The sequence below is a fragment of the Protopterus annectens genome, chromosome 8.part1 (genome assembly GCF_019279795.1).
Source record: "Protopterus annectens isolate FY-2018-M chromosome 8.part1, PAN1.0, whole genome shotgun sequence".
NCBI lineage: Eukaryota > Metazoa > Chordata > Ceratodontiformes > Protopteridae > Protopterus > Protopterus annectens.
Genome location: NC_056742.1, coordinates 69814618 through 69823186, shown reverse-complemented (window position 1 = coordinate 69823186; position 8569 = coordinate 69814618).

Genomic DNA, 8569 nt, shown 5'->3' with positions numbered 1-8569 from the left:
ATGTGCATAGGGCAAGGGACATACTGCAACTGTTAGTGAAGGCTGGACATATATATGTTGTTGAAGGTTGCTATGTGCACAAATGTATGTAGGTTGTAGTGTGTGGCATTGCAGACAGCAAGCAGTGCTGGTATATGTCATGTGTTGGTTAAACACTGTGGGACTGAGCTACAGGCAGTGAGGCCTGCTACAGCTATACGGCCTGAGGACAGCAAAATGCATTCTGCACAATGCTGTGCAATATTATTACATAACCGTATGTCTCACAACTGTTGCATAATTGACATCCCCACCATGAAAGGTGGGCAGTATATGTGCCTATATGTGCATCTATATGTACAGCAATGGATGTATACATGTATGTGTATATATATGTATATATATATATATATATATATATATATATATATATATATATATATATATATACATATATATGTGTATAGATATGTATAGATATGTATTGATGTGTATTGGTATGTATAGCTATGTATAGATATGTATAGATATGTGTGTGTGTGTATATATATATATATATATATATATATATATATATATATATATATAGAGAGAGAGAGAGAGAGAGGGAGACATTGGGTCATACGTGCTGCAACATGTGCCTGTTGACCAAGGCATGGACTGAACACCAGTGTTGGTACTGCAGTGCCATACCCCATTCCAAAACACTTTACCCAGTAACTACCACATAGGTGGTAGCCTGCCTAACACTGAAGGTGTCAGAAGGGAACATGGGAGACAGGTGGACAGTAGCCTCCTCTATGATAATCACAGTGCCACATTAGTCTTGTAATCTGTCTACATGGTACGTGTCATCACAAAAGGTGTGTCATCTAGGGAAATATAGGCAGTGTTCCCCTCTACTCATCACAATGCCCCATGTGGTATATACCTCACATGACAACTACAGAAAGTGGAAAGGCCACAGACATAAGTCACAAAGAGTAATACTGCCCTCAAACACATGCCCTATGCAGACTGACTCACAAAACCACAGCTAGAGTGTGTTGCATACCGCCCACCCAGAGGTTACCTCTGCCGGACATACAGAGGTATGTCACACCCATAGCAGTCAGCCAACCACCATGTCAACACCTCACAATCCCTCCGGGCTACATGACCTAGGGCCCTAATCCTCACCACCTCACTAAACAGCACATGCTGGAGGTACAGGTTCCTATCCACAAATATGCCATACTCTGGACTAAACCACCCAGCATTAACAAACAAGGCTCCTCATTAGCAGATGTCATACATACCCCTGATGATCGTTTGGGAGATAGGTAATATGCCCTGGGAGTCACCTCTATGTATCTGATTGACAGGAGCATGTGAAATTACATTACATGTGTGTCAAAGGCCAGGGTAGCATATGGCTAGGCTGCTCTAGGCCCTAGGGCCAATAGCGTATTACCTACCTATGACACATTGCACACACACATGTACTCAGTGCAATACCTGCTATGTGAGGTGGAATGAGTGTGACAGTGAATGTGTGCAAGGTCTGTAAAGGTGTGATAGCTTAGTGTGAGGTTGTTTCTGTCATAGTAGTTTGTGTTCTAGGTGTGAGGCCAGAGAAAGATGTGTCAGTTATTGGGATGTAGACATAGTAGGATGGCATATGTTGTGATGTAGTTCCTTGTGTACTACTGTGGTGTCCCATTGTAGGCTGAAGCAATACATGTATGCTCAGTAAGTAGTACTGCTGGTGAATCCAGCTCACATATGAACTGTTGTACTACCTGAAGCTGTAGGCCTGAACAGCACAGTATGGTGTATGTTCACATTCCCTGGTAACACTGTCTTGTGTGTTTCCTGTAGTCTGCACAGATTACATACCTCAGGCATAGGTATCTGTAAGTAGGGGCACACAGTACTGTAAGGTACACAGGTAATGCTCATCTGTGTCGGCATACATTTCTGTGTTGTATGTATGTCTGATGTGTGTGTAATGATGCATGTACCATGCCCGCTATCACATGTGTGTTACAGGGTATGTGTGTGTACCTAGCAACATGTATACTCTGTTACAGCAGTATGCCAGCTATATTAACAACTGTGCACATATGTTAGGTAGGGGTATGACATCAATGATTGGGATGGTTTACTGGTAATACTGTAAATGTACTTTACATGCATTGCATTGGATGACATATTTCTTTATGCATTAGCTTGATATATACCCCCGTGACGAGGTTGTGCATTGTATCCCAAACAGTGTGCCGAGTACTGGTGTATACTGGTTTGTTATATGGAGTGTGGCAGGCACTGTCAGCCAGTTGTGAGCTGAGCAATGATATGTGGTATTGAACGTGTGTATCCTCTGACAGACAAACAGATGCTATATATGGCAGTTAAGTGATATCTGTACTTAATAATGTTAAGTGTGCCACATGACTTGCTCACACGTATATTGTTTAATTGTCTTCCAGGGCTATGGCTCATCAACGCAATCTGTCCTATACAGCTGTGGAGGAACAAGAAATACATAACAGCCTGATGCAGCACTATACACTGCTGTTTTCCAGGGCCATCCAGCACCAGCATAAGCGTACTGCACTGTGGCAGGATCTTGTTCGTCGGGTAAATGACATAGGCATACATAACCGGACATATAAGCAGGTACACCATCACTGCAGTGATTTAATTAGACATGTCTGGCAGCGTGCGTCTGATATCCATAGACAACAGCTTGCCACAGGTGGTGGGGTGGCCATACATCCCCCCCTCACCAGAGTGGAGGAGCTCCTCCTAAGCGTGGTGGCTCCTGGCCTACAGCAGCAACAGCATCACACATGTGTCATCATGGAGGCCGGAGCCACCCAGCATGATGACATGAAGCGTGCAGGTAATATGCCCTAGCTGTAGACTACTGTTACCTGTATTGTTAGAATATGCATATGTGAGATGTGTACTGTGTGTTCATCAGTTGTGCTGCCTATTGTGTGCAATACTGATATTTGGAATAGTATCTGTACACCTGTGACTCTTGACTGTTGTTCTACTGTAGTTTAGCACACTCACAGTAGCAATGCCACAGTTGTGGCCACTGACAAACTGTGTCATATTCGTGTAGGTCCCTCTGGTGTAACAGCAAGGCAGACGATACATGCTGGTGAGTGTGTTAACACTTTAATATTGGTAATGATATGTGCATGTCATAGGTGAGGTGTAGGCCATGTACACATAACACACCTACGCATAATGCATGCTGTGCATGTTTGCTGTGAGACATTAAACATCTCAGTAAAGTCAGTAGCTGCCTCAATCACATGCAATGCACAGAGCAGCAGACACATTTATGGCAACACTGTACTGCACATTGATATGCATAGTTGCTACAGCTGTACACAACAGAACACGTTTATCATACGCAGGACATGAAAACATGCTACATTTGGCATTACCACACACCCGCTATAAGGTCACACTTCAGTATCCCACATGTCATGCACACACACATGATGTTCCTCAGGGGTAGAGGCCTATCATGGAGCTGTGCAACACTCTTCAACACATAATACAGTCATGTTAGGGAATGCTCCCTATTGGGCACCTCACACACCCATGTACAAAGTGGCTGTGTAATTGTGAACATAGCCACGGCACTGCAGTTCAGGTACAGCATGCTAGGCATTGGTTTTGCACACATTAGTAGCTGTGAGTGACCACAAGATGCATGATGATGATGGCACAGGGTACTACACCCCATCCAGTTACAGTGACCACAGTACTACTCATAGCAGCATTGCTGTGCACCTCAACATTGTGTGTGTGCAAACATATGCACCTATACACAATATGCATAGCATGTTGTGTGTGTGCTTACATATGCCAGTATACACAATATGCACAGCAGTCGCCATCCGAGCAAAGTGTCACATATATGTCCTGGAATGCTAGTGGGTGTATAGGTCACATGACACACATTGGGTATGTGTGGTGTTTAATGTTGCATTCGTGTAGCATGCCATGCCATGGCTGGCACCGACATATCTGCAATATGTTCCACACTCACCATAACCACTGTACACTGGTCATGTCGAGCATTGGGATTCCTTCACGTCACCATGCACCACTCATCCTGTGTGTGTACATAGCATGCATGTGCTACACCTGTGCCCACTATTATCTGCTATGGACACAGACACTGTACTCAGACATGGAAATCTATGTGTCACACAGATAACACATGCAGCCATGGCATGTATATCTGTGAGTGATGGTGCACAGGGCATTGCATAGCTGATAATACTTGCACAGCAATGTTGTGTCCAGGTACACATTGTGTTCCAGGGTGTAGCCAATCACTGAACAACTACACAGTTGCATCAAAGCCATGTACACTGCCATGAAATAGGGGCGCATACACTTGCACTGCATGGTCTTGTGCAACACATATTCTGCATGCTGACATGTGTGTGGTGACTGTTTGCCTTGTGATACTGGCACCCACCTTCACCCACTATAGAGTATGTGTTGGATTTCTGGTGTGTGTGTGTATGTGCTGTAGTGAGGAGTGTATATGTGTGCATGTGTGCATGTGTGCATGTGTTCATGTGTTCATGTGTGCATGCGTGCATGCGTGCATGTGTGCATGCATCATGTGCAGACTGTAAAGTGTGTTTCCTGTCTTCCTCTCACAGGTGCTGAGTTAGGGGTGGCCAAAAGCAGCAGGGAACCTGAAGCCACTGCCACGAATAGTGGTGATGATGAGACATGTATTCTGGCACAGGAAGGTTTGACAGGGTCTGTTGTTGGTCCGCCAATCAACAGTACACAGCATTCAACCCCATCTATGTGCACACTCATACTGCCAATACATCCCTCATCACCAATGGCCATAGGCGAGGGACAGCATACAGTTGGCATTGACCAGGAGAGTGTGATACCCATGGCACTTGCATCCCCTCACAGCAGCCATAGCCAGATTCCTTGAATGGTACCACATAGGCGGAGGTCCAGGGGTTCTTGGGGGAGCACCGCTGGTCGTATTGCCCCTGGCAGATGTGCCCTCACAGGTCTTGCAACATCCAGTATGTTCCAGGCTGTAATGCAGACTCAAGCAAGTATGGAACGGTACACCAGACAGGGACTTAGGGTGCAGAGGGCCCATTACACCACTATCAATGACAGCATCCGTGACCTTGCTAGTGCCATCCGGAATTACACCGAGGTCATTGATAGATGTTGGGGGGAGACAGTAGATGCCCTCCACAATATGTCTTCCATGAGCCAGGACCGTGCGGGATGGTTGCGACATTGACACGGACTCATGCCAGCAACAGCAACAGCTGGCAGTGGTCGTGGATGGCCCACAGTTCACAGTCGCTCCCATAGTGGCAGTTCCAGCCCCAGCCATGCTGGGGCTGGCCTGTCCATTGACCGTCCCAGTAGACCACGTGCACGTGGCTCTGGCCAGTCCCAGCAGGGACGTGGGTCCAGTCATCATACTTCTGCCTCTGATGACAGTACCCAGTTGGGGTTGGTACCTGATACTGTCCGTAGCACCCCTGCCAGGCACAGGTACTGTGTCCATGGCTGGAGACAGTGATCTGTACAGCCTAGCAGGTACAGTCCATGGCTGTCCCACAAACTACCGTATATGGCAGCCACATGATGGAGCTGTGGGCATGCAGACACACACACATTAACCAAACAACTAGGGCTCACACATACACACATACATTCAACATCAGCCCATGCTGTACTGTTGTCCCTCACATTCACACACACACACACACACACACACACACACACACACACACACACACACACACACACAGACATGTGATTGGATGGGTCAATGTCAGGCTCTGGCAAACAACAACACACCCTGTGCATATGATGATACCTGTGTCACCTCCTGTCATCTGTAACATTGATGCAGGAACAGGCTAACATGGTGCTGATGCACAGGGTGACATTATAGCAGTGTAGCAATATTAGCAAGTTGTCAACAGGAAAGTGTAATGACATCCTTGTAGGTATGTCTGAGCAGGCATTATGCATCAAAGCTCTGAATGTCAATGTAGCATTGTTTACACCACTGTTAGGTCTGAGTATGTATTGTCCACCCATATGCCACTTGGCTGAAGTGTAATGTGTTGCCAGCATGTGTTAATGAGTGGACAGTATGTGTGTGATGTGTGCAGTACAGATTAGCAAGTGTACATCTGTGAACATGGTGGGTGCGCACTGTCTGCATGTATGTGCGTGGTGAACACATAGGACGTGTGGCATACCCTGTTGTACACATTAACATCTCATAGTAACTTTCAATGGCCAGTATGCATTCTACTACAGTTATGTACTAACATGGGTCCACATGTGTGTATGTCATGGGTTGACACTATGCTGTGGGTGATACTGTTAATATCTGTCAATGATTTGCGGTCTGGTAGTATACACAACCTCAACAGCATTACTATTAGCAATCATTGGATGATGTCCTGACAAATGACACACAGTTGTAGGGAACTCAGTAACAATTGGATCCTTCCAGTACTATACTCTAACACTAACCAGTGGTATTGACCGCCACCCATTCCTGGGACCACACCTGTTTGGCATATAGCCCCCTTAGGTACATGCAAACATACTACGGATGTGTCCATCCACATCTGGAAATGCAGGCATTGGCCTACAATGCATTCCCTGGATGGGACGCATATCCTACACAAGGGTATAATACAGACAGACACCTGTTGTTTGATACATGCTGTATAGCAGTAAGCTGGCTATGGCATAATCATCCACATTTACTATACATACTATCCCATCAATACCACATTGATGGTAGACCTCAACATGTATGTTGGGTACCAATGTGTACACACAGTCTCATGTTATGTCATGTGTCCCTTGGTATCCACATATCCATAGGTATTGTGGAGTCCCTAGGTGTATCACATACGACATTAGAGGCCTGAATGCATATCCACAAGGCAGTTGTACACCTATACAGACTGCCCATTACTGCCAGTCATTGTTGTGTATGAACATGTCTGACATATACCCCAGGCATATACCCTCACTCACACTATTCTTTAGTAACTGTCATGGGTGTGTGTGGCACAGATGACCTTGGCCACAGATGACAACAGTGGATGGCCTTGTCAGATACATACATATGTGACCTACAATCTGAGAAGCAGTGGCACAACCTGTCAATGGAAACAGATGTATTCATATAGTATGCAGGCTTCACACCTATGTACTGATTAAGGGGACATGCACACATATATATTTGCCATGCAGATACCTGATGTGTGGAATGCAGTTGCTGCTTTAATCATAATATGTCCTACCATAGTAAAACCAAAACCCACACCACATTGACCAACAGTGGCACACACACTGTAAGTGTTTGCAGGATTCAAACCCCTACCTAACTATGTTATGATACTAGTGAAAGACACATTAACATGGAGTGCTATTTGCTTTACTGGCTGGTTTCCCTTCTCCTGCTATATTTGTAGGATGGTGACATCATCAGACATTCCAAAGAGGAATGCACCTCTTTTAGTGAGTTTTCCCAGTCTCCAAAAAGGGCACTTCTCTCAAAGGAAACTGCACACATACACGCACACACAGTCAGTGTTTGCAGGATTCAAACCCCTACCTAACAATGTTATGATACTAGAGAGAGAGAGACGCATTAACATGGCGTGCTATTTGCTTAACTGGCTGGTTTCCCTCCTCCTGCTGTATTTGTAGGATGGTGACATCATCAGACTTTCCAAAGAGGAATGTACCTCTTTTAGTGAGTTTTCCCAGTCTCCAAAACGGGCACTCCTCTCAAAGGAAACTGCACACATACACGTACACACAGTCAGTGTTTGCAGGATTCAAACCCCTACCTAACTATGTTATGATACTAGAGAAAGAGAGAGAGAGAGATGCATTAACACGGCGCACTACTTGCTTTACTGGCTGGTTTCCCTTCTCCTGCTGTATTTGTAGGATGGTGACATCATCAGACTTTCCAAAGAGGAATGTACCTCTTTTAGTGAGTTTTCCCAGTCTCCAAAAAGGCCACTCCTGTCAAAGGAAACTGCACACATACACACACCCCCCTCCACACACATGGTCAGTGTTTGCAGGATTCAAACCCCTACCTAATTATGTTATGATACTAGAGAGAGACGCATTAACATGGTGTGCTATTTTCTTTATTGGCTGGTTTCCCTTCTCCTGCTGTATTTGTAGGATGGTGACATCATCAGACTTTCCAAAGAGGAATGTACCTATTTTAGTGAGTTTTCCCAGTCTCCAAAAAGGCCACTCCTCTCAAAGGAAACTGTACACATATACCCCCCCCCCCCACACACACACACACACACACACACAATCAGCATTTGCAGGATTCAAACCCCTATCTAACTATGTTATGATACTAGAGACAGAGAGATGCATTAACACGACACGCTATTTGCTTTATTGGCTGGTTTCCCTTCTCCTGCAGTATTTATAGGATGGTGACACCATCAGACTGGGCTTGGTGATGTGTGTACACTTTGTTTTATGCCATTCCAGGAATGGTCCATGT